We start from the raw sequence: 27,814 nt of genomic DNA, 5'->3' as shown, positions 1-27,814 counted from the left end.
ATAAGTCGAAAAATCCCACCAGGAGGTGTCTTTACTTTTTAATGCAATGCTTTACATTTTGCTACACGTATCATCCCAAATCACACCAAGTGTCTTTACCTTTTAATGCAATGCTTTCCATTTTGCTGCACGTGTCATCCCATCCCAACAGCTGTCTGTCATTTTAACTCCTTTCAGTCGAATTTCTTAGCTCTCTCGCGGATTATCAACCAGGCTAAGTAGATTCAATGCTGTTTCTTAATTGTTTTTTATTCAGAATGCCATTAATCTCTCAACTCTCTGGAATTATTTTCAACTATTGTTGCTGTAAGTTTTCCTTCCGCTTCTTCTAATTACAATTTCTTTATTAATGTTTTCGTGTTTGATGCAGATGCTGAAGAATTTCCCACGTTAGGCTCTCCTTATTTAATTTATTCTACTTCCTTTATGTCATTTTGCTCTCCTTACTCAATTTATTTTATCTGCATGTCTGATTTCCTGTAGGGTTTATATGTCTTTGGGTTTCCGATCGTCTTTAATGCTCTGGTACATCTGTGATATAATCACTCGATCTTGGAATAACATTAAGGTTGTTTTTCAACCACCCAACATTAACTTACACAAACGATTTGCAAGAACCTGAAGAAGTTGCATATGGCAGAAAGTTTAAGGACTTCATTATTATTCTAACTTCTAAATATCTGGATAGTTAATACACGAATTTGTGTTTCAGCGTTTAAATTAGGCATAAAACATCACATTTCAGTTAATGCTTTCAGCCCAAATATTGGTCATGAATACTCTCTTTGCAGCTGAGAGGCAGATCTTCTCCCAAGCGAGTACACACACCAACCAATTATTGCGTCCTATGACTTTAGAAACTCAGTGGGAGAAATCTGACAAGCTTTAAAAGTTTCATCCTGAAAGTGAGTTCAAATAAATCGATGCATTATGATGCGGATCACAAGCACTGCAGCGAGTCACAACTCACAAGCACTACTATATAGGTCATCGAGGTTAAGCTCTACTTCGAATGCGTAGAGTGAGTCAGGTCCAATGTCATCTATGATTCCAAAGCCCACATATCGACCTGATCTGTCATACTCTTTTCCCTTATGGCAAGGGAGAATCTCAAAATAATAAATTTGGGAAATCATGGTACTGAGTTTTTCTTTCATGGAATTGGGTTTCTCCTCTCTTCCCATTTCAAATCTTCAAATTATCTTCTATGGTTTGGCAAAACATAGGTCAGTTTTGATTTTGCATCTGCCATGTTCGGGTTCAAGGTGGCTTTGATGGAATCACTCTGTTCCATCTATGATGCTTGCCTCGGATTGGATCAATGACCTTTCATAGGTTTGCACTTCTTTTCATCTGTCAAAGACAAATAGGTAACATACTGTGTCATTTTTTTTTGGGTAGGTAACCTAGGATCGGACCTCCGACCTCAAGGTTTAGATACAAAGCCTCAACCATTGAGCTACAGGCCCAATCCTAGGAGATTGTTGTCTTCTTGCAAGGCATTTGAAATGCTAATAACATTTTACGTTCTATGTCCATTTCTGTAATTTTAATATCTTCTATAGGCGAATTTGTAAGCCTTTGCCAAATTCAAGAAATTGATGTCTTCTTTCCTCTATGCTTATACCAAAGAATTTCATTTATTGATTTGAATTTCATTATAATTTGCTCTAATATCTTTGTTCTGAGAATTTAGAAGTGCATTTTATAATTGGTTTTGGGGGTTCTTTTATTTCTTTTATACATGTTTAGTGAAGATATTTGTATTTTTGACCACTGACCTTTTTGTTTTAGTATAGGTTTCACATGTGTATCTTTCTCATTGTACTTAAAATCCAGGTTTGTTCTTTTTTATTTTGTCGCCGCATGCATCGCTTTTAAAATTGTTAGGATCGTGAGTCCAAAACTGATTATGAGGCTCAAAATTGACTTCTCTTTCCTGATTTTTTCATGTTATTACCCTGTTTGTTTTGGATTTTGAGAACAGACAGAGTCAAAAATTGATTATTGGGCTCATAATTGACTTCTTTTTCCAGGATTTTCAGATTATTGTGGTTTTTTCTCTGGTATATCGAGAGGATTCCAGATTTGAGGTCCAGTCCCCGGCCTTATTCCTTCTACATCTAGAGAGGATTCTAGCTTTGAGTTCTGGTCCCTGCCTTATTCCTTCGGGTAATTAATTCTTTTTTCCCATTTTGTTATGCCTTTTTTTTTTTGAAGCAAGCTGCCCAAAGTAATTGATTTTTTGGAGCAAGCTGCCCAAAGTTCACCTAATTTCAGTAAATTCTCCATTGCTAGTGCTTTCTATATTATGCATTTTGCCTTCACTTTCCTCAATGTATTAACTCCTACAGCAAGCTCACTAGACAATTTTCTTCAACTTTTACTGAACTAGAATTGAGAAATGACGAGTCCAAATGCCTATACCAACATAAGAATTGAAACAATGGGTGAGTTAAAAAAATAGGTGAGGCAACCGATGGAGTTCAGTTGCTCATGAGGGCTCAATCTAGATTGACCAAAGGAGGGGTGTGGCAGGATTTGCAACTCATCTTGGAAACCAGACAGAGGTAATGCAGAATTCACTACAATGAAAGGAACTTCAAATCTGAACATTGGAAGAAATTTCATCATGAACATCAAGATCATGTGATTCGATTTTATTTGTTGGTTGATTCATGCATTCTTATTTGCACCCAGCTTTTTTTTTACTACGTGAATGTTTACCAGTGAAGGCAAAAAACTATATATTTGAGGTTTAACCTCTAATTTTGGAGTGCAGGGAAATATCCCAATTACTCCAAAAGCTTTGAGCTGCTATGGTTTAAATTACTTTTTTCCCATATGTAATTAAACAATGGAAAAGCAAGAACTTATGGGTAAAAAATTATTTTCTAGAAAATTCCTGCAATCCCGGTTCACTCATGCATCCATGTGCAATTGGTAAAAAATCATCCAAAAAATAGTATAGAGTAGTTGTCATTTTAATTAGTTGATATTCAGTTTTTAGCAGCTCTACTAAACCCAATTAGTTATTTCAGATAAAAAAAACTGTAACTTTGATATCTTTGTTGAGAACCTGACAATGTTTTAGTTTTTAAGTCTTCATATCTTCTTTCAGGCAACCCTAATTCTTCATACTTTTTCTCCTGTTAGATGATCATATTTTCTATGATTTTAGATATCTATATAGGTTTTTATGGGAATTAGTATTTTATATTTTTTTGACTACAGAGGAGGGTTTTCTTGGAAGGGGATGTGTTCGTGATCGAATGATCTGATAATTATTTTTCATAGCCTTTGGCTTTGATGTATTGCTATTTTGTAAAAAATTAGACAGTTGTATCATATTGTACCCTTTAGTCAATCCTCTGATAAACCATATTTTTCATAGCATTGTTTTAAAGTTAAGGTATCACCATTTCACTGATTAGTGCTTGTGACTTTTTTTGGATTACATGGACCGAGGATGTTGATCTAGCTAAAGTGAACTTTGGAAAATAAAACTTTAATGATAGTCTTTGGCATTCTTGTTTGGAGACAGACAAGAGAGCTGGTTTCCTTCAATATATTTGATTCCGATGAGGGCAATTTCCTGAGATGAAGTTCAGGTTAACGATCATTTTTCTGGGTACGAGACTATGTTTACTTTTTTAAAGAGGTCAGTAGTGTAAGGATATTTTACATGTAAATCAATTTAAAACCCAATTCTTTGCTTTCCTGTTCTTGTTCTTTTTCAATTTGGTTTGAAAAGAAATTAACACACGAGAATGGTTTTGGAATTCTTCCCTTAGAGATTTACATAACATGCACTGGGTATCATAACAGAACTACTGCTTCAGCTTAGTGAAAATGCATTTATAGTTACATCTAAATGGTGGAGGCTGGGTAATTAGCCATGTATGATTTTCTGTCTGTCCTTATATCTGTGATTTGTGCTTCTTATCAGTAACTCTTTTTGCTTAACTCTTGATGTTTTAAAGGTTATAGCTTTGTTTGCTTTTCCGTTGCTTCAAAAACTGTGTTCACAAGTTCCACATGGTCTGGTTTCTACTTATACATGACCACATGGGTTTTAATGGTTTAGAAAATCCAAGTAAGTATCCCGGTTATAGATTTCTATCTCAAATTTCTTCTTTGTTTATTTTATTCTGTGATTTTATTCTGATAGAATGAGCACTACAAATCTTGCTATTACCTTTGATGAAATGGGGTCCCAATCATTAGTTTATGCATTTTCTTTTTTATGTCTTACATCTGTTACGTCAAGAAATTAAACTTATTCATGTTTTCCTTTCCACATGTTTTCATCTCCTAACTGTTAGTTGCCATTGCCAAGCTTTTCTTACACACAAAGCAACCACTAGAAAATGCATTTATAGTTACATCTAAATGGTGGAGGAAAAGAATAAATCACTTATTCAACTCTCCAGTTCATACAAGGATCCATAAACAAACTTTTAGTAATACATACTTCTGACACCTGTATAACTATTTAAATATTGCATCGATCATAACGAGAAAACCATGAAGAGAGTTCTCTTATTCTTGAGAACTCATTCTCTCCATGGCAAAAGGGCTCAAATTATTCTCTCAGCCATTAAACACTAAGATTCTCTCCTCCATCATATTTGGTGGTCATGTCTGCTTCACTATATTCCGGCCTCATTGTTTCTTTGGGTAGAAAAGACTTTGCAAGAAATTGGTTATGAATACTAATCTCCCTTATCGATTTCTTGGTGGGGTTTCTCAGCCTCTTGCTTTGCCATTACAGCTAGCTTCCACAAGATGTTAATGTGGGGAAAACATTTTAATTCAGCTAGAATTTAGCTACAATGCTACTATCTATAGTTGTAGGAATGGACAAGTCATCCTGAGGAGTTTTGCATTAAGTTATTGTTTGTCATTAGTTGTTGGCAAGAAAATTATACTCACATCACAAAAAGCAACTCAAAAAGCAAAAGTCGTAGTAACAAGTAGATATCGGATATGAAATTTTATTGTTTAGCATTCTAATGCAATTGGAGCTTTTTTTTTCCAGTGTCACTATTATTAATATTAGCATGCTATAAATCTATCAATAACAGAACCTGTATTCTCTAACTAGGGATTATTATCATCATAAAAGGATCGAAACTTGCATAGTATTAATTGACTCAGTTTGGAAGTTGATTGTAAGTTCTAAACAAGTTACATGCTTTCCCTTATGGTACCTTCTTTTATGTTCAGTATGTCCAATCATGCCACATGCCAGTATGTCCAATCATGGTGACAGTGACATTCCATTACTGAACGAATTGCTATGTCCAAAATCCATTTTCTACAAATGACATTAGAGCCACTCAAAAGTTTTATTTATATTATTCTTGTATCTTAGCATCATTTGAATTCTATTTATGTAGATCTGAAGTAGAGATCAGATTCAGTGCTGCCTCCTTATTCCCTACCCTGGAGGAAACAATCCTCCAATTTCATTAGCAAGCATGATGGAATCGATAAAATATGTGGATCCTATATTATACTGAGTAACTGAGGTGTCTATGTCGTTCCGTGGATCCCTATCGAGCTTTAGAAAATAAAAGCTTTCTACCACTCAGTAAGAGGCTCATAAACTTGTCATTATAAAATCTCAAGTAGGGAGGTTTCAGGTCTCTGGGGTTTGAATTTTAAACCAGAAACTGGGACACCCATTTGGGGATTTTGATTTTACTAGGCCACGTTTGGATACCTCATGTTTTTGTATTTGGATTTGGATTTGAGTTTTGGATACATAATACATCAATCATCCTCATGCACATGTTGTACGAGGGAGGGAGGGAGGGGGGCTGCTGCTGCAGCAAGGTCGAGGAGAGCGATTGTGAAGGTAATTGCCACAAATATTGATTTCCAAATACTGTCTTGCACAAATGGTGGAATGGTGCAAGAATTAGTTTTATGGTTTTTTTCCTATGTAATTTGAGAAAACACCCTCTTGATCATTAGTCAGTAGAACATAAGCAAGGGAAGGAATATTTTCGATAAAGGGTCTTCCATTGAAGCATTGGAATGCCACGGGCAGTCCCTGCATTGTTTGTAGATACATGTGTGACTTGGGTGATTTTTTGAACATAACTAACAAGGATAATTTTTCTTTTCTGCAGCGTATTCTCTATGTAGAGAGAGTAGTTTAGTGATAGTGTGAGCTACGGTTTGATTTATGCACTGAAATCCCATGCAGCTGAACATGTAAACTCACTGTCTCTCTTAATTCCTGGTGATTCTGGTATGATTGGATGAACTCTCTATGCTTATTTGAAATAAGTTAGCTTGGTAAAGATTACTGCTTATGAGAGGTGAAAGTCGGAGTACAACTTGATGATTATGTCATTGCCATGACATTAAATGCAACTGCAAATATGTTGAGTGTTAATCTTTCATATTGCAGAAATGTTCTGTTTTTTTTTTTTAAAAGGTTCTGCAGCCCAAACCTCTCCCAAATAAAGAATGTCAATAAAAATGTGAGAATGGTGTTAAGCACGAAAGCATTACTTACTCTTTGCAATATGAAAGAATGAATGTAGACAGCCTATTTTATAGTTAAAGAGCATAACGTGCACAAACCTAACCTTGGAATGTGGAAATGCATAAGTTGATCTCTCACACATTCTTTGATGAACACTATGGCCACATATTGGATTAATCTTTGGGAAATCAATGCATGCTTTCTCGGGATAAGATTGTGACATTGAGCATTTGTCTTTAGTGCTTACTCTTTCAAGTGGCTATCATTTTTAAGTGATAATTTCTGTCAAAATACAGTAATGTAATGTTTTGACACGATTGTTTGAAAGAGTAGCACCTCTCTAATTTGGAGTGCATGGAAAATATTGATTGTCCGTCTTATAAGCTATATTCTTGTAATTGATCCTATCATTTATAGATACAAGAATTCTTGTATTCTTGTAATTGACACTATCTCGAGATGTCAAGCGCTAGCCCGTGCCCTATGATCTACTGACATGCCAGAGGCTGGGAATGTCCTGGTTCTGATATGCATGTCCATGAGAGGCACCTGTTATTGAATCTTGTATTTCTTTGATGTTTTGCTTCGAAAGGCTTCTTGAAAGCCAAGTTATACATAAAGTTTACTTAATGAATGAAGGAAACAGTAGTAATCTTACAATTGGAATTGAGGACGAGATTGCATTGCATTTTGACGATTTTTTCTAACCCAATGTGGAGTTTTTTCTTTTTGGATGGTTGGTAACATTTTATGAATATACCTATCTCAACATGTATTTTGTAGTTTCATGTAGTAGAATACCTTGGTTCCACGTGCACTTTTCCTAGTAAAGTAAACATGGAGACAGTGTGACACGAAAGGACGTTTAAGCTTTAGCTATTGATTCAAAGGTCAAAACAAAAAAAAGCATTAAACGTCATGAATGCCAACAATAATACATTGGTTTGATTTCTCATGGTTTAGGTGTATTGGACAACTCTACGCAGGGAAGTATGGAGAGTAGGTTGGATGAAAAGCTTCTTCAATCAGGAAAGGAGGATGGAAAGGAGTTAAAGGGAAGGATTTTGTTAGAGTCAATGAAGCTATGGAGAGTTGCAGGGCCTGCTATTCTCACAAGGATTTCCACGTTTGGGACGTTCGTTGTGACGCAGGCATTTATTGGACACATTGGTGAAACTGAGCTCGCTGCCTATGCGCTTGTCCAAACCATTCTCTTACGATTCTCCAATGGAATACTGGTAAGCCCTTGCTAATTTCCTTATGCTAATTGCAAATACCGTAGACAGTGCTAAATTAGCAAACCAAAGAAGCTTAAGGGGCTGTTTGGGTACGCGGATTTTAGAAAATAGGTTTTTAGTTTGAAATCAGTGTAAAAGAGGGTTCATGATCAGGCTGCTGTGTGCTGTTATGGCAGCGTTTCTTGGATTTTAAGCAAGAAAAATCAGGTTTTAAAAATCTCTCCTGCAACCTGAGATTTCTAAAACCAGGAAAATGGGAGGATCTTCTTTTTTTTGAAATGGCAATAATTATATATAGCAAATTTAGGAGGCCGAGATGGACCACCCATATCTACAATAGGAAGCAAGAAAGAAACAGGAATGAAGAAAAAACAAAATACAGAGAAAACCCCTTCTCAGGGAGGAAGGTGGTCGAACCACATAATAGAACCACCGGAGACACCACGCTTAGCTAGCGCATCCGCCTTATTATTTGCGGATCTTCTAACATGTTGAAAGCCAATAGCGGACCCTGCAGTTAAGTCCTCAATCTCATAAAAAATGGAAAGAAATCTCCACGGAGAAGCCACCCCACCTTTTAGCCAACGAATCACATTTAACGAATCTCCCTCAACAATTGTCTGATCCATCAACCTTCTATCAATATTCAAAATGCCAAAATGTGCCGCCCTCACTTCCGCATCTGAGGAATCAGACACAGCAATAGAGTCGTAGTATGCCCACATAACATCCCCCTTATCATTGTGACAAACCTCTCCCACTCCTGCCGGACCCGGATTGCCGGAACTTGCACTATCGAAATTAACCTTATACATGTTTTGGGCAGGGGGCTTCCACCTTTGCAAAATAAAATCTCTGTGCTCAACACTAATGCACACCTCCCGCAAACCCTCCCAAAAATCAAAACCAGATACAAACCGGAAGGATGGGAGGCATCTCACCCAAGATATAACCAAGGTGATGATCTGAAATCAGTGTAAAAGAAGGTTCATGATCAAGCTGCTGTGTGCTGTCCGGGCAGCGTTTCTTGGATTTTAAGCAAGAAAAATCAGGTTTTGAAAATCTCTCCTCCAACCTGAGATTTCTAAAACCAGGAAAATGGGAGGATCTTCTACTCTCTTGCTGATGGAAAGAAGGGAGAAAAGTCAAAATGAGTCAAAAAAGACGGCTGGTCCGCTTCTTCTCTTGTTTCTAATGCTCTTTTCTAACCCTCTTTTACACTGTTTTCAAACTAAAAACCTAGTTTCTAAAATCTGCGTATCCAAACGGTTCTAAACTCCCTTTCTGAGCGGCCGTTTGGATACGCGGATTTTAGAAGCTTGGATTTCCTCCAAATCGTAGTTGGGAGACGAGAGAAGGAGACCAGCCGTTGTTTTCTGTTTTCTCGCTGTTCTATCCGCCGTCAGCAAAGGAAGGGAACATGAAAGGAGGAAGGTATAAGCCGAAAGCAGGTTTTGGGTCTTTCGTTTGTTTCCAACCCGAGAAGAAAATGGAACTCAATCTCACTTCCAGCACATAAAACCTTCATCCTTTCTCATAGTAGGTGGAATGTCATATTTAAAACAGAACTGGGAATGAAAAGAAACTTTCTATAATATAATAGAATTCCCTACTCATCCTTTCCTAAACACTCACACTCACTCACTCTCTCTCCTATTTTTTAGAAGCCATTCCTAGATGGTCTACTAAGGTCATATCTGGTTAGCTTAATTCAAGGGACAACGTTTTCAGCTCTATTTTCCAAGGAAAATCCCATTTCTTTTTTGGGTATTTCAGTATTCCCGAAAAACTATTTCACCATTAATATTTGGGCGATGATTTTTTCACCCCCCTCTAGGATAATGAGGCCCCCTTGTAACATGATTTGGTGTAAAAAGCGTTAAAGTCTGCCCACAATTCACTTTAAAAGGGGTGCGCCTTATCCTTAGGTGGGGAGTGCGGGGGTTTAAAATCATCTCCCTAATATTTTTGCTGGAAAAGATCAATCGGTCAAAACGATATCCTATTGGCTGGGAAATGAGCCAATTGAGATCCTTGGTGGTGGCTCTACGCATTGATGCCCTTGATCTCTATACATTAATGTACAAAAATTGAACTAACAGCTAAATACAGTGAAAATCATATTGTTTTGGCAATGACTTAAATACCCTGTTTCGCAAATAGTAATTTTGGAATTTCTACTTATGTTTCACAAGCTCTTACCATTTCCTTTGCAGTTTGGCATGGGAAGTGCATTGGAAACTCTATGTGGCCAAGCATTTGGCGCAAGACAATACCACATGATGGGCATCTATATGCAGCGGTCATGGATCGTTATCCTTTCCAACGCTGCCCTAATACTCCCTCTCAATATCTTTGCAACTCCAATCCTCAAGCTTCTTGGCTAGGATAAAGAGATAGCAGAAGCAGCCGGAAAACCCGCCTTATGGTTCATCCCCATAACCTTTTACTATGTCTTTAACGCAACAATGCAAATGTTTCTACAAGCCCAACTCAAGAACTCTATAATTGCATGGATAGCTGGTATATCATTTCCACTTCATATAATCCTTTCATGGACATTTGTTGACAAGTTGAATTTGGGTGTTGCTGGCGCCATGGGTTCCATGGTTCTGTCGACTTGGCTGCCGATCTCTGGCTTATTTTTGTATGTATTCGGGGGATGGTGTCCACAAACATGGAGAGGGTTTTCTAAAAGTGCATTTTCGGAGCTATGGCCAATGGTAAAGCTCTCTGTATCCTCTGGTGTAATGATCTGGTACGTTTCCTCAAGACTATCCTATGCTACGCTTTTTTTTCTTTCTTTTTTTACATAGAATTTATCTAGGAACCTGGGTGCACCTGAAATTTTATTGATGAATAAAAGAAGTGTCACCCCCTGAACTCGACGCCCCGAACTCGGGTCCGCAACAGCTTCACATGCCCGTGGCTCACCGACACAAGCATGCAAGGAACAACACATGTCCAATATAACATGTATGCAGAGCAACTAAAATTCTAAATCCATTTAACCATAAAAGGCTCAACAATTAATATCTAAATAATTAACCTCTCATGAGGTTCAATCATTAATGAATTATCAAATCACTAATCTGCCCCTACTAAATACCGGAAGAAAAATAAACGAATCTAAGAATGTCAAAGCTAACTAAATCCACGCTCGTCCCAATCCCCGTCCTGCGTTCGTATTTATTCCTCGCTATCTGAAAAACAACGCCTAGAAAGTGAACAAGTGTCCTTTAACATATGAATCAAGTATGTAACATAACAATAAAAATCTAAAACCATGATAATTTTCCAATATACATAAAGTGAGCAATACACGAAATATACACATGAATTCCATGAGTTGCATGCAAGAATAGCTGTTTAAAGCCACTGTCGCCACTTGCATGATCGACAACAATTTCTAGTTTCACATCACCTACTACAAGAGATTGACAATCGGTCCTGTGAGTTCACGTCCAGTTTTCGCATCACCTACTGATGTAGGTTTCCAGTTTCACATCCCATACTCGATGAGGTTTCCAGTTTCACATCCCCCATCGGATAAGGTTTCTAGTAATTCCCATCCCCTACTGGATAAGGTTTCCAGTTTCAAATCTCCTACTGGATAAGGTTTCCAGTTTCACATCCCCTACCGGATAAGTCTATCTAGTTTCACATCACCTACTAGACGGTATCTTAGGACCGATCTTACATGGCTTCGCATCAGTTTTCACATCACCCACTGGAACGAAAGTATGGGAAATATGGCACATGAAAATTACTATACCACCAAGGTCCACACGGACCAAATAAATTCCATGAAAACTTAACTATGAAACAATACAATCATACTTGATCCACAGATCGGAAAAAAAAAACATAGACGGAAGTTCAAATTCCTCTGGCTTACTCGATGCACGTGGTTTACGGGTGGTTGCATGCAAGCATAGGGATTAATCCTGCCCTAATGGAGTGGTGATACCTAAATCATAAAAAGAAAAAAAACAGCTCAATATCAGCAGGATACATAACACCTCCATGATAAACAAATGGTGAACAACAACAACCAATGCAGCCACACTTGATCCATAGTTTTGAAATCAATGGGAACAAGTTATAAATCATGCTCTCTTGCTTTTAATAACAACAATATACATGGTTCACAATTAGAATAATAGATATGTTTTGAAAACATGGAACATGGTTCATAGAAAAACACCATTATAAGAAACAAGCCACTTACTAAGATTTTATTCAATAACTCGTCAAGCATGAACTTCAACAAGAGTCTTCTAACTCCTACAAAGATCACCTAAAATCTATATCATTCCAGTTTAGAATTTAAACAAGAGTTTTTTAGTGTTTAAAAGGTTCTTATAAGCCTCAAAAAGCCTAAAAACATTCAAAACAAAGACTGGCGAAGCCAACCCGAGCCGAGCAGCAAGGGTACAAAGAATCTAGAGTAAAGACTCTAGAGTAAGAAAAATGTGAAAAGAGTATATGCCTTAATTTGTAAATCTCTTGTGCTTGTCATCATCAAAAAGGGGGAGATTGTAAGCCCAATGGTTTTCACCTTGGCATTCCCATCCTGTTTTGATGATTCCAATACACAAGTGATCTTTTATCACTAATGTGTTTGAATGTCTAAGTTGTAGATTATGATAAAGTAAGATCAAGGATGCTTGGATTGAAGGCCAAGAAGCTCACATTGGACCATCAATTGGAAGGCCAAAGTCATCAAGCAAGAAGTCATGAAGACTTGAAGACATGAAGAAATTCATATTGAAGACCATTTTTTGTCTTTTAGAATGTATTTGATCCAAACCTAGATTAGGCTTTTAGAGGCATAATTAAGTTAATCTCACACACCCTAAATAAACAAGTGATTGTATTTGTGGAGTTCCAACACCTTGGAACCCTCATAGCAATCCCATCATGGTTGAGAATTGGAAGCCCAAAACAGAATTGAAAATCTGCTCTGCATAGGCTTCTCGGAACTCCGAGAGTTTTTCTCGGAACTCCGAGAATTCTTGGAACTCCGAGAATTATTCTCGGAACTCCGAGAAATGGTCCAGTAGATCATTTTCCAACTTCTGTGTGTATTCTCGGAACTCCGAGAATTCTCGGAACTCCGATAACACTCCAACGGTCTGAAAAAGAGCCGTTTGGAATTTTGCTGGAATTACCTCAATGCCATTGAACGGTCATATTTTGGTTTTCCTATAAATATGGGTGTTCTAAACATACAAACGATCAATCCTAACACTCTAAAACTTCATTTGAATATCCAAGAGTGAATCAAACCTCAATTGTGCCTTTCATCACCATCTTTAGGATTTGGATCATAGGCTCAAATTTGTACATCCATTTTGTAACCCTTGTGAGGGATTTTTCATTTCTTTCTTTCAACCTTCGAGTGTTGTATAAGGGCGAGTATTCGGAGAAGCGTAGCCTATTCTCCGTGGTGAGGATAGCCACCGAGGTTAAAGCTACCAGGGTGAGGATAGCCACTAAAGTTAAAGCTATTGTAATTGGCATTCGATCTTCGCCAAGGTTAAGAAGATCAAATAGTGAAGCCATCAACGGGTTTGGTTGGTGGAGTGGAGTAGGCCTCGGATTTGAGGACCGAACCACTTTAAATCTCGGGTGCACTCTTTCTATCTCTTTGCTCTTTTATTTGCATTGCACCATTAGATTTAACTTGTATGCTTGAATATTGATTCTTGATCTCTTAATCTTAAAATCGGTTTAAAAGGTTTTAAATTGGTAGATTCTATTTCTTAAAACAACCATATTCTCCCTCCTCATTGTGTTGCCATTCTAGTATAACTTGGGACCCCCCTACATCGGATTTTCAGTACTTGTCGGTCGACCGACCTCTGCTCGGTTGGCTCTCTCGGTCAACATATCAGGGCTCGGTTGACCGACCAGAACCTTAGTTGATATTTTAAGACCGACTCAGCCGACTGAGAGGGGTGCGATTTTGGGTTTCTCTTCCATGCAAAATCCCTTCGAAAACTCAGTTTATCCCTTTTTAAACCGAATCAATAAATCGTTTTAATCATTGTTGGATCTTTAAATTTATTAGAACTCTTTAAATGCGAGAAGAATATGAAATCTTGGCACATAAATGTTTCTCATGAATCTAAACAATTACTATATTAAGACTATTTGGTTCCTCTTCGAGAACTAATTTCCATCTTCATGGAATAACGCAAGATCACAAGGATTGAATCTATTATGCGAGCAATCAGAAGGCCCTTAAGGTTGTTCTAGGTTTGAGGTTTTCCCTATCTTGGATCTCTCTCTCAAAGAGTTCTACTTTAGTAGGTAATAAGAGTCCTAATTAAACTCAATTAAGAAACCCTAAACTGCTGGGATTTGATTGGGACGGAAATACCCCTCTTAGAACAAAATTCGTTTTGGGGTCTTTCATTCTCCCTTACAAAAATCTCCTCCTCGAAATTTAGTAAGTTAAGCGATGCACCTGAAAGAGGTGGGGAAATTCTCTTTCATTTCCGCCTCTAATTCTCATGTAGTTTCCCTTTCTAAGGTGTGGTTACTCCATAAAACCTTGACATAGGAAATTCCCTTTCTAAGGTGTGGTTACTCCATAAAACCTTGACATAGGGAATTGTACGCTGCCGCAATACTTGATCTTTAAGCATCAGCTACTTGTCATAAGTCAGGTCTTCTCTCAAATACAGTGGGGCCATCTCTATAATGTAACTCGGATTGGAGATATAATTTCTCAGCATAGAGACGTGAAATACATTATGAATGCCTGCTAGAGTGGGTGGAAGTGGTAGTCGGTAAGCCACTGGTCCGATCTTCTATAGAATCTGGAAATGCCCCACATCCAAATCCAATCACTCCATTCTAATGGGAGACTCTAAGGAACACATGGTCTCCCACTTCAAATTCCAATTCCCTTCTCCAGGTATTTGCGTAACCCTTTTGGCTGCTATGAGATGTGCAAAGGCGCTCTTTAATCAATATAACATTCTCCTTTCTTTGCTGAATCAAATCTTGTCCTACCCAAACTCCTTTCCCTCACATCATCCACGCATATCAGGGACCTACACTTTCTACCATATATGGCCTCATATGGGTCATCTTGATGCTTGCTTGATAGCTATTATTGTATGTAAACTCAACCAAGGGTAACGGGTCATCCTACGAGCCCTTGAAGTCAATTGCGCAAGCTCTCAACATATCTTCTAAGATCTGTGTTGTCCTCTTCGATTACCCATCCGCCTGATGGTGGTATGGTGTACTGAATTTAACCTTGTCCCCAAGGCCTTATGCGCACTTTGCCAGAACTGAGACATGAGCCTGGTATCTCAGTTTGATACAATAGTAACTGGTGCCCCATGTAGCCGAACAATTTTCTTCATATACAATTTGTCATCTGATCGATGGTCGAACCAATCTTATGAGGTAAGAAATGTGCTGACTTGGTCAATCTATCCACAATTACTCAAATAGCATCAAACTTTCTAGGCATATGAGGAAATCCTATCACGAAGTCCAATGTGATGTCTTTCCGCTTCCATTGAAGAATGGGAAGCGGTTCTACTTTTCGGGCTGGTCTTTGATGTTCTGTCTTTACTTGTTGATATACTAGGCACCTCACTACATAATGTGCGATATCTCTTTTCATGTTTTTTTTGAAATGGTATATCTCTTTTCATGTTATTCCACCAAAAGTACATCTTCAAGCCTTTATACATTTTAGTGCCTCATGGGTGGATCGAATAACGAGTATTATGGTCCTCTTCGAAGACTTCTTCCTCAACTCTACATTATCTGGTACACATAATCGATTTCCAAATCTCAATGTCTCATTCTCATGGATTTGAAATTCTGATGTTGGCTCAACTCCAAATTTTATTCTTATCTTCTGTAGCTGCTCAACTGTATTTTGGCCGGATTTGATCCTCTCTAGAATGGTGGGCTGAACTCTCAGGTTCACAACTAAGACATCCGGCTCATATCACCTCACCACAATCTCCGCCCTCCCCAAATCCTCAATTATCTGTTATTGTGCTATAACTATTGCTGCCAATGATCCTCGCAACTTCGTGCTCAATTCATCCACTACCGCGTTTCATGGGTGGCAATTGATTATCAAATCGTAGTCTTTTATCAATTATACTCACCTTCTCTGTTTATGAAATAGGATGTCTTGGTTATTTTATGAAATAGGTTGTGACAGAAAGAATCTTCCCGAGAAGAAGTCTTGCAGTATGTTTGGTGACAGGTAGATGGTTGAGAACAGTACATATTTACCCTCTATATATTACATGTGGTCTTGGAACAGTAGTGCTGGAATACTAGTCTTAGTTTATCCTATTCAATTTTTTGAAATGGTTACTTTGTCTACCTTATTCATTTGTGTGAAACAACCAAATACACCATATACTTAAGCTGTTAGGAGCTGTTTGGATACAAGGATTTTAAAATCCTGGATTTCGTCAAAACCCTGGATGAGAGACGAGAGAAGGACACCGTCCGTCATTTTCTGATTTCTCACCTCTCTTCTCGTCGAGCGAGAGAGTAGCTGATTGTCCCGTGTTTCCAGTTTTTATAAATCTCAGGATGGGGACGGATTTTTAAAACCTGAATTTCTTACATAAAATTTAAGAAAGCAATTGATATCTGAGATTTTAAAGAAGGAGACCATCCGTCGATATCTGATTTCTCACTCTTCTTTTACACTGCTTTCAAACTAAACCTGGACTGTAAAATCCATCAACACTCCCACTCACATGTGACCCCTGTTTTTTTGGGTCATTGGTACACGTGGCAAATGTGACGCCTCTTTTGTGTTGGCCTTACATATGAATTTTTAATATCAAGGAGTTGTGGGGCTTTGAACCCAGGACCTACCATGAGGCAATTGCTCCGATACCAGGTGAAACGACCGATTAATCCAAAAGTTTCACAATTTGAATGGCAGAAATCACTTCTACGGTAAACCACTTTGGAGGAAAATACGTCCCTCCTAAGAGGTTTACCCAGAAATGGATTAGCCCCTCTTACTTAACCCCTCTGGAACGTACTCGTAGATTTCTCCCTCATAATTTTAGTCAAAAGGTTTAGCTGATTAGAATTTTAAGGATGATTCTTCCCATCGGAATATTATCTGTGGAGGTCTTCTCTATCAAATTAATTAACTCCAACTTATATGCTTTAACTTTCTTAATTTTATGGGTGCCAATACCAATTCCATACGCCTATAAACTTATTGTTTACCAGCTTGGAGATGTGGTACAATTCGGTGTTGATCTTAGTAGCTGGGTACATGAAAAATGCCACGATTGCAATATCTGCCTTCTCGATCGGGTATGATAATCAAAATTAACTGCATTTCTCCATTTCACACACACAAACTAACCTAATGACAAAAACTGAATGTGGATTTGCAGCCTCAACATCACTACTTGGGAATTAATGATCCCTTTCGGTTTCTTGTCTGCGGCAAGGTATGGTTTTATTCTCTAACTTTCTCTTTGGATGCGTGTTAATGGGGGCTAAATCATTTGGTCAAATATTTGGTGCACAAGCTAATAAACCAGAATAATGTTCTTTACAAGATTTCATTTTTTCTTGTTTCATAGTGTAAGAGTGGCGAATGAATTGGGGCGTGGAGATGCAAAAGCTGCAAAATTTGCAATAAAAGTGGTTTCAGGCACTTCGTTATCTATTGGTGTGGTGTTTTTTGTGTTGTTTTTAGCACTCAGCAATGTCATTTCTTATGCGTTCAGTAGCAGTGTAGAGGTGGCGAAAGAAGTGTCAAGTCTCAGTGTTCTTCTATCATTCTCTGTCTTGCTCAACAGCGTTCAACCAGTACTTACAGGCAAATTCTGCATCTTATTTGCTATATGTTTTTTTTTTGGTTGGTAAGCTGGGATCGAACATACACATCTAAGCCACTTTTTCATTGCCTATTGCAATTCCAACTTCCATGGGGCTGTAACAGTCAACCGAAGAGGCCTGAGTGGTGTGTTTTTCTTAAACTAGGTAGTGTAAATATCACTTTCCATAATCAATATTGTTGTTTGTTTGGTGGTTTGATACTTGCAGCTTTATATGGGGGTTTAGTAACAAAGAAATTTTAGGGCATTTTTCGCAACCATGAAAAATTATACCATGGGATATTAGTACTGCCAGTTGTAAGAAATGGGCAGATAAGGAGAGACTTGAGAGGTTGGGAGTGCGGGGAGCACGAAAAGCTCCTCAAGAAAGAGGGAAAACCCCAAAATTGAATTCGTGTACAAGTTTTCACTATTTTAAAGGATTTCGTACGCTCTCTCCACTACTCTCCACTTGAGCCCTCTAAAGTCTCTCCCCCACCCCCTGCTCAGCTCCGCTTTCATAGCGCCCATGGATATTCAATGAAATAATTTTTCTGGGTGGCCAAACTTCTCCTTAAACAATTTAATTTACAGTAATCTCTTTGTTCTTTTCATTCCTTGCGTTAATTTGGCATTGTTATTTCTTTTCATTTCAACCTTTGTGGTGGTGTGAGCAGGGGTATCTTTGGGGGCTGGTTGGCAAAGTATGGTAGCATATGTGAACATTGGTTGCTACTATGTTATAGGGATTCCCTTGGGAATTTTTCTCTGCTATGGTACCTCTCTCGATGTTAAAGTAACTCTCTCTCTCTCTCTCTCTCTCTCTCTCTCTCTCTCTCTCTCTCCAACCTCAGTCAACACCTTGACTACACAAGAAAAATATGTCAATTATATCCAAACAACAATCTGATCTCATTTTGGGTTGCAATGCGACCCAAAACCCTAACTTGACTCAAAATATTAAAGTTTATTAGAAACGACGCAAGGAACTTAAAACTCATCATTTGATCCTAATTCCATAAATATGTCTTCCTAATAATATGGAATTAAAAACCTCAAAACAGTACTGTTTGATCCTCCCAATGACTTTCTTTTGATCCTCAGTTAAACTCTTCAGAATCATAGTTTGTATACTTTAACCATTCTCAACAGTACTTTTGCGCTTTTTTGTGGAAAATAAAAAAAAGTAATGAATACCTTGATGAAGCTCAACAATCCCATCACTCCAAATTTTGATATACAGGGGACTAACCGCTGAGTTGTCGAAGCAAAGCAGAGTCGCTCTAAGTGATTCTGCTCTATCTGTGTCTTGCTCCTAAAGGAGCATTGAAGAACACAACCATACTCTCTTTGTCTCTCTGGTTTCGTTTTTCAGGGTATTTGGATTGGCATGATATGTGGAGTTGCTGCACAAACACTTGTGCTTATTGGCATTACTGGGAAAACAGATTGGAATCTTCAGGTGATACATCAAAACACAATTAATTTACTATGGTTGCTTAACATTTTTTTATGGCTGCTTAACATTGCTTTTTTCTTAAATGAATATTAAAACTCAAATCTAAAACCTAATATATATCTAAATATCAAGACCCACGACTGGTTTGGAATTGTTTCACTCTATGACAACAAGGGTTAAGCCTTAGCCCAATTGGTTATGGCGTTGTTCGTCAACCTTGAGGTCGGAGGTTCAATCCCAGCTTACCTCCCAGAAAAGGTAGGAAGTCTTAGAGCCTAATATATGGAGTTATTATATTAGGGTCGTGTGTAGGTGAACATGCAGCCAAAAAATATCGTGGGGCGCACTTCTATGGATGATCTAGGTCATTAATTTGTTGTCCCGCATAGATGAGTCCTGGCCCAAAATTGATGGCCTTATGATGATCCTAACCATTCAATTTGTTGTAACTTTAAAATGGACTTCACCAATATAGAAAGCTCAGCAAATCAACCACTTTGGTTAATGATGCCTGTCTAACATGAACTTTTGAATAGAGTAATTCATGTCTTTTGCCTGTTATTCAGGTAGAGAAAGCATCAGCAAGGCTAAATAGATGGTTATTACCTGATGCCAATGAGTCATATGACAACCGGTCCAATGCTTAGAGAGCATGTTCTATATACAGGAAGAAAAAAGGCCTCAAGACGAAGATCGTTCTTTACCAAAATATGTTTTCCTAAGCAAGCCAGGGTTGTGTTTACACCGATTATTGAATTTAAGATCGCTCACATGAGACCAAATCATTGGATGTTTATTTATCTGTATACCAGAGCATTTATTTACCAATTTGTCCGTTTCTTTCGCTTCTTCATGAAAATTTTCTAAAGGATTCATTAGCGGACCCCAACTAGTTTGAGACAAAGGCTTAATTGAGTTGAGTTGAGAATCAGAGCAGTTATTTACCAATGTCGTTTTTTTATAGAATTAACATTCTTGATTGTAATTCAATGGAAGCCCCTTTACATTAAAAATTGATACTAGAGAAACTGAACATATGCATCCCAAGCAATGCAATTAGAAGTTGAAAGGGAGCAAAGGTGTTCTAGCCTGCAAGACATGAGGCATAAACCTCATAACTAGACCCATAAAATGTTCAAAAGAATATTATACAATTTAAGTTATATGAATAAATGATAAAACCTCAGTAACATGCACAAGAATCACAACAAACTCGAATACTATCATTTACTTTAATCTTCATTTTTCATTTGAAACTGCATAGTATATTGCTGATTCTTTAGGAAGAACGAGGAGTAAAATAGTTAAACAACCTATTAAATATAAAACGAATCATCATTAATACAGGCTGGTTGTGCCTTGACCTGAGCAATGTCACAAGACTAAGCGCATTCCACACCTGTGCCTCATCCACTTGGGTGGTTGGGCCTCGGAGGTTGGCCTTTACTGTATGGCTTAGTGATGCAGGGGAAAGTCACAGAGGCGATGTCCTAGTGATGCAAGGTGGTGCTCTGAAGAGATGCTGACCAAGGAGACTGCTGAGGGGTATGATTAAGCATGGAATATGACCAATTATGAATAGGCACAGCTAGTAAAGAATTCCCAATCTTCTATAGCATTGAAGAGTTTCCTTCACAAGCATGCATGGACGACCAAGGTTCTCAAAACAGTCTTTTTGGTGGGTGGAAACGTGTTCAACCTAGGAAAGGTCCAAGTATAAATGGATAGTTGGAATTAAGGCTCAACTTAAACAACACACAATTTGACTGTACCTAGGCTTGGGGCTTCCATTCAATTTGTAATTCCATCACCAATAGCAAATAGGGAATCAAACTGGTGACTAGGCATCAAACTCAAGCTCTATAAATGAAGTTTCTGAAATCACGACAAATAAGTTTAGACACAAGTCACTGATGAAGATTCAATGATAAAATCCAAATGATTGCTATTGTCTACAACTTGTTCCACTCATGCAAAGTTTGAATTGCTAAAAAGCCCAAATTAAGCTAGGAAATTGATTGATATTCAACCACGGGAAAACCCGTCCTGTGCTAGAATTTCATCTGATCAAGCCAATTTAATGATTGAGCCAGGAATCCAAATTTAATGTAGCTTTGGAGATGATCAACAACAAATCGGAAGACATACGAATCAAACTGTACTTTTTTTTATGGGTGAAAAAAAAAGTACTGTTTGATTCATTTGTACTTGCAATTCAAGAAAATAACAACCAAAAAGTACTTCAACAAGCAATAAATATTCTTCCAATAAAGAAACTCAACCAATAAAATGGGGATGAGAAATGCTCCAAAGAGGCAGAAATTAACATCCTAAATGCAGAAATTAACTTGTGCAGGAATGCAAAAACATATTGCTCAAGAAATTTAAAACATAATCAAAAGCGAAATCTCACTTAACCTAATATCCCATGCAGAGCCATCATTCCCGCGCTAATCAAAATCCTAATCACGCAATGCACAACATAAAAAATGAAAAAGAATAATGGGCAAAAAAGAAACATGAGCCCGCGTGAAGGAGGATAGAATCAAGCAAGGTTGCCAGATCGGGAATCGAAAGCGAGAATCAAAACGGGAATCGAAAGCGGGAATCGAAGGCTCCCTGGAAAAAATCCTACTCAAGGTTGCCAGAGCGGGAATCGAAAGCGGGAATCGAAGCGGGAATCGAAGGCTCCCAAGGAAGAATCCTGCTTCCATGGAATCAAGACCTTGCTTCACCTTGCCGGCCGGAAGAATGCGGGTCAGGAAAGAAATAAGGGAGTGAGTTCGCGGAAATGCATGGAAGAGAAGGGCTTCTTCACAGAGAAGTAGGCCGATTCCCATGTTTTTCTGAAACCTTCCTGCCAATTGCTTCTTCTACTTCAAGATCCATGCTCGGCAGAGTTATTTTGTTCCTTTCTTTTTGAAAATGGTGGCCGAAAGGTATATGAAAGGGACGGTAAACAGGTAAAGATAGGCAAATGGTAGGGAAACGAAATTTGGAGCCAGAGGAAAACCTGGGGTGGTAGGCGCACGGTTTTTTTAACTGCCGGTAATAGTTGGTTGTGGTCATACAGGGGCGGTTTTTATGTGACCGACGGTTAAAATCAGACAGGTCAAAGGTCACTTCTTTGTAGCGAGCAAAAACTTGGAAAACAAGCTTTCAAACCCTTTTCTCTTGGATGAAATTCACAGGCAAATTCTCCAAATTAGATCTGTAATCTAAAACTAAGTTCAATTCAAATTCAAAAGAGCTGCTTAGAAAAAGAGAGGAAATGGCCATTTATAGGCATCCCAAATACAATCAATGACTATACTACCCATACTTAAGAGAATTACTAAAATGGACCTAATCCGCTCTATTTGGTACCAAAAAAGAAAGGATATGAAGCTGCTTGCCACTTCGCTTTCTCCTTTCTTAGTGAAACCAAAATGGCTAAATCCAATGAAACAAAAATTAAATCCTATTCTAAGGAGTAATTAGGGCTGATGTGGTAATTCATAGGGGATGCTCCTGCATCAGTTTGTTAATCAAATCTTCGAATCATTGGTATCTGTTGTAACATACTTTGATATATGGCAGAACAACTCGTCCCATACGGTTGGTTTTACTGCTTCAGTAAAAACTCTTTATTTCCTTTCAAACAAACAATTGAAAGAACACAACACAGAGAGAGAGAGAGAGAGAGAGAGAGAGAGAGAGAGAGAGAGAGAGAGATGCAAGTTGAATGAAATAGGTGAAAGAATGTTGCATCGTACGGCACGTGAGCCCTCAATATGTGCTAGAAAGAACACACGTAGAGAGAGGTGTGAAATTGATTCACCAATGATAAGATTCAAGTAGCTTTCCACGAAATTGTCAAGCAAATCCCTCGAAGAAGTATCAGCATCTCTCTCTTTTTGTTTGTTTATGTAAAAGTCTGACCACAATCGCCAATAGACATTTATCACTTCACTTGTACCTCACCATACCATACAAAATAAATCATTAAAAATTTATTAGCCTTATATTTTCTGCGCTATCACCATAAGAGTCTTCTAGTCTTGTTGCCAATGATCCGTGATTTCACGACACTCTGAACAATCATGACAGATTTTTTTGGGAGGGGAAAGGCACAAGTAGGCATGATTAATCTCGAGAAGGATGTAATGGTGACTATATCCCAGTGCTTTCAGCTTATTGTCTGGCTTCCTGGTGGTTCCCAGTCACTGCCCACCATACCTCCCCGAATAGCTTCTCGTTATTCCTTCCACAATCCATCCCGAAGCTCGAATGAAACTCTTGTTCCTGGTTTTCGCCACTCAGCAATGAACATATACACATGCGGGATGAGATCGAAATGCAAATCCCCACCTATTGGTTCTCAATCTTATTAAGCATTAACAAATGGGACAGATCTGGCAGTTAAAACATTGGTACAGGCCATCTTCTGCTATTCCCGTTCCCATCCATCCGAACGTAAATAGCATCTCTACTTTCCAAGAAAAAAACCATATTGCATTCTTCTTTATAGATCACATGACTTTAGATGGGTTCACGCATTACCTACAAGTCAATTGGAAATAGCATCTAACTTTCAAGGCTCCAATCTCTCCTAGCTACGTAATTATTTAACAAGTAGTTCCTTTATCATACTATTGAAATCCTTCACAGCTAACAACAAAGCCTTCTTCATAGGGTTGAAAACTTAGTAAGATTTCTTCACTTCTTTCCTTTCTACTTACTACCACTGACCCAATACATGTTCAAACATTGGGTTTCGTGTTATTATATTTTGTTATGAAAAAGCTAAATCTAAATGCATAGAGCATTTGAGATGGTTCCTTCTCTTATAAAAGGGGACCTATTCAACTGCCCCTAGCATTCCTCCTTAATTCTATTCTAAGTACAAATCTTTGTGTTGCACCAGCACATGGGCTCACATCTTATGAAACCCATGAAAATATATTTCCTACTTTGATAGTAAGTCGATGATTGAAATTCCAGTGAAGTTCCTTTTGTACCTCAAATCTTATATGACTGACCCATTACATTTTGGATTGATTTTCAAATGTTTTTGGTGTTTAGGAGATATCTACGTAGAGAAATATGGAGAGTAGGTTGGATGAGAAGCTTATTCCGTCAGAGAAGGTGGGTGGAGAGGAGTTGAAGGGAAGGATTTTGTCAGAGTCAAAGAAGCTGTGGAGGGTTGTAGGGCCTGCTATTCTCACAAGGATTTCCGTGTTTGGGATATTCGTTGTGAAGCAGGCATTTGTCGGTCATATTGGTGCAACTGAGCTCGCTGCATACGCGCTTGTTCAAACCATTCTCGTGCGCTTCGCAAATGGAATAATGGTACTTACTTTCTTCTCTATTTGTAAGTAGGGCGCACCATATGTGTGTGTGTGTGAATAGAAAATAAAGAAAGATTGATCACATCTGAATTTGTTATCAATGATGAGATGTGTAATTCTTCTTAGCCATGATATCATACTAATTAAAGTGAGGATTGTTCGAATATAACAGATCTCTTTAGATCTGACCTTTAGATCGTCTTGGTGATAGATTAAGCAGCTAAGCTAGATGTGGTAGATGAACTAAAACTTTTATGCATCTTGAGTCTTGACATTTCCTGATTAGTGAAAATCATTCTTAACCTTAACCACAAGATTCTAAAAATCACAATGAAATTAGATGATGGGATCGGCTTTGGGTCGGGTTGGGTTTCCCAAGGCTTTAACCCTAATCCGAAATTAACTTGGGATGATTTTCCCAACCCTAACCCAACCCAATGCAAGGAAATGTCACCCGAACCACCCAACTCGAAATCTGGTTGTATCCAACAGCCACATGGACAATACAGTACATCAATTTTTTTGGGGACAACTATAGTGCGCCACCAATAGTCAGTCGATCCCGCCAATCTAAATGTGATCAAGTTGTCCTAACTCAATGATCAAACCTGGAGCAGACAGATATGATTTTTGGTTATTCCCAGCTAAGTTTTGTCACTAATAATTTTGATTGCACTAATCGTTCATTTGCTCTTCCACTTTCCTTTGCAGTTAGGAATGGGGAGTGCCACCGAAACTTTCTGTGGCCAGGCTTTTGGAGCAAGACAATACCACATGTTGGGCATCTATATGCAGCGATCTTGGATAGTTCTCCTTACAACCGCTGTCCTATTAATTCCTATATATATATATATATATATATATATATATATATATATATATAGAGGAAAAGGATTGTACACTCGAGCGTACCAAGCTTATGGTACGCTTGAGTGCCTAATCACATGGGTCCCACATTTTTTGTGGTGATCCAAAGCATTCATTTGCAAGGTCTTATCATAGATAGGGTGTGTACCAAAAATCAGCTCTATTGAATCATCCTAACCCCTCCAAAAGTGGAGGGCAAAAATGGGCAAATTTGTGGACACACAGTGTCTGTCCATTTTGACCTCCACAAATGGATGGGTTAGGATGATCCTATGGAGCTGATTTTTGGTACACACCCCATCTATGTAAGGGCCTTTCAAATGAATGCTTTGGATCATCCTAACAAAGTGGGCCCACATGTGATTGGGCACTCGAGCGTACCATAAGCTTGGTACGCTCGAGCATACAATCCTTTTCCTCATATATATATATATATATATATATATATATATATATATATATATATTCGCAACTCCAATTCTCAAACTTCTTGGACAGGAAGAAGAACTAGCTGAAGCCGCTGGCAAAATCGCCTTATGGTTCATCTCCTTAAATTTTTACTTTGTCTTTAGCTTCACCATGCAAACGTTTCTACAAGCCCAACTCAAGAACTCCATCATTGCATGGATAGGTGGAATTACACTTCCACTTCATATACTCCTTTCATGGATCATGGTTGACAAATTGAACTTGGGAATTTCCGGTGCCATGGGTGCGGTTACTCTATCTACATGGATGACCCTCGCCGGAGAATTCATATATGTTTTTGGGGGATGGTGTCCACAACCATGGAAAGGATTTTCAAGAAGTGCATTTTCCGAACTGTGGCCTGTGGTAAAGCTCTCTATATCTTCCGGCGTAATGCTTTGGTAAGCTTCCTCTAATCTCTCCTCAGTTCCCCTTAATCTTAATTTCAAGTGTTTTTGTAACACCCAGCCTCACCTGTAAAAAATCTAGGATCAAAGAACCAAGCTTTGACACACTTGATCACACAAATAATAAAGCAAGAAGCAAAAATCCAAAAATCACAAAGGATAAAAGAAGATGGTAGAGAGATAATATTTTCTTCTTGAATAATTTGTTCAAAACTACTACACAATTCTCCCGTCACAATGTGACTCGTTTTCTCAAATCTCTATTCTCTGCAACTCTACTGTTACGTTCTCTCTCAGCTACTTCTGTTTCACAAGACTCTTTATATAGACAAAAAGAAAATCAATTCCTACTCTAAAAAGACTTCTATAGCAAGTTTCAACGGGACTCCAAAACAAATTAATAACTCCTATTCTAACTACAATACAACCACACATCTTTCCTAATCTAACTAGGACTTGACTACGTATATGGGCCCGCATCGTGCCACGCCGGCCCGACCCGTCCGGCACCGTGTTGCGAGTCAGCGATGACTCTCAACACTCCCCATCAGCGCTGACTCTCTAGTAGTCACGCCAAGTTCCTTTCGAAACTTCACAAACTTCTTGTAGTTCAGCCCTTTGGTGAATATGTCGACAACTTGATCTTCTGAACAAACTGACATCAGAGAAATTTTTCCACGAAGCACCTTCTCTCTGATGAAGTGATGATGTACTTCTACGTGCTTCGTTCTTGCATGAAACACTGGATTTTCTACAAGCTTGATTGCACTCTCATTGTCACAATATAATCCCACCGTATAATCGGTATCTTGGTGTAGGTCTTCGATCAACTACATTAACCATACACTCTTGTGACGCCATAGCCGCAGCACGATACCCCGCTTCAGTTGTGGATAGAGAAACTATCGGTTGTCGTTTACTACACCATGAAACGACTCCTGATCCCAAGCTAAAAACATATCCTGTAGTAGATCTTCGTGTGGAAAGATCTCCAGCGTAATCCACATCACAAAATCCCACAACTTCACATTCACCACCTTTTTCATAGAAAATACCAAAATCCATCATGCCTTATACATACTTCAGTATTCGACTAACTGCATCAAGATGTGATTTTTTCGGCTTCTGCATGAATCGGCTTGCAATACTTACTGATTATGCTATATCGAGTCTAGTGAGAGCTAGATAAATAAGACTTCCCACTAACTGGCGATACATACTCTGACTTTCAAGTTCTTCTCCTTCCTGTACTCAAAGCTTTACATTAACAGCTTTACATTAACCTCCATCGGAGTCGCAATTGGATTGCACTCGGCCATCTCCGACATATTTCCGCCGACTTATAAATAGCCATTTCTCTGTTCGATCCATCTCTAGACCAAGAAAGTGACTGACCTCTCCCAGCTCCTTCAACTGAAACTGTGTTTCAAGATTGACTTGGATTCTTATGATCTCCTCTAAATCGTCTCCAGTAACGATTAGATCATCAACATACACAAGCACCACTGAGATTTTATTGTTTGTGAACTTCTCAAGCAAATTAGAATCCGACAATGCCATCGAATAACCACTAGCAATGAGAAACTCCGCTATCTTACCAGACCACGCTCTTGGAGCCTGTTTCAGACCATACAAAGCCTTCCTCAACTTCCACACGTATTGCGGATTCTTGGTACTCTGGAACCCCCTGGGTTG

General features: G+C 38.4%; 2 pseudogenes across 1 annotated transcript; both read left to right on the top strand.

Moving 5' to 3' along the window:
• Window positions 1-201: 201 nt before the first annotated feature.
• LOC143888383 (protein DETOXIFICATION 23-like) lies at window positions 202-19,987 on the top strand (annotated as a pseudogene). Its single transcript, XR_013254571.1, has 10 exons — window positions 202-306; window positions 2,037-2,172; window positions 7,489-7,740; window positions 9,957-10,498; window positions 16,990-17,076; window positions 17,160-17,216; window positions 17,352-17,590; window positions 18,266-18,384; window positions 18,964-19,050; window positions 19,614-19,987. The product of XR_013254571.1 is annotated as a protein DETOXIFICATION 23-like (transcript).
• Window positions 19,988-24,132: 4,145 nt separating this feature from the next.
• Window positions 24,133-27,814, top strand: part of LOC143888890 (protein DETOXIFICATION 20-like) — a 44,120-nt pseudogene continuing 40,438 nt past the window's right edge.

This window comes from Tasmannia lanceolata, unplaced genomic scaffold (assembly GCF_043159265.1).
Source record: "Tasmannia lanceolata isolate RefF3 unplaced genomic scaffold, GAP_Taslan_0.1 ptg000012l, whole genome shotgun sequence".
NCBI lineage: Eukaryota > Viridiplantae > Streptophyta > Magnoliopsida > Canellales > Winteraceae > Tasmannia > Tasmannia lanceolata.
The sequence above is the reverse complement of the archived record's forward strand: the minus strand, read 5'-3'. Positions and strand labels throughout refer to the sequence as shown.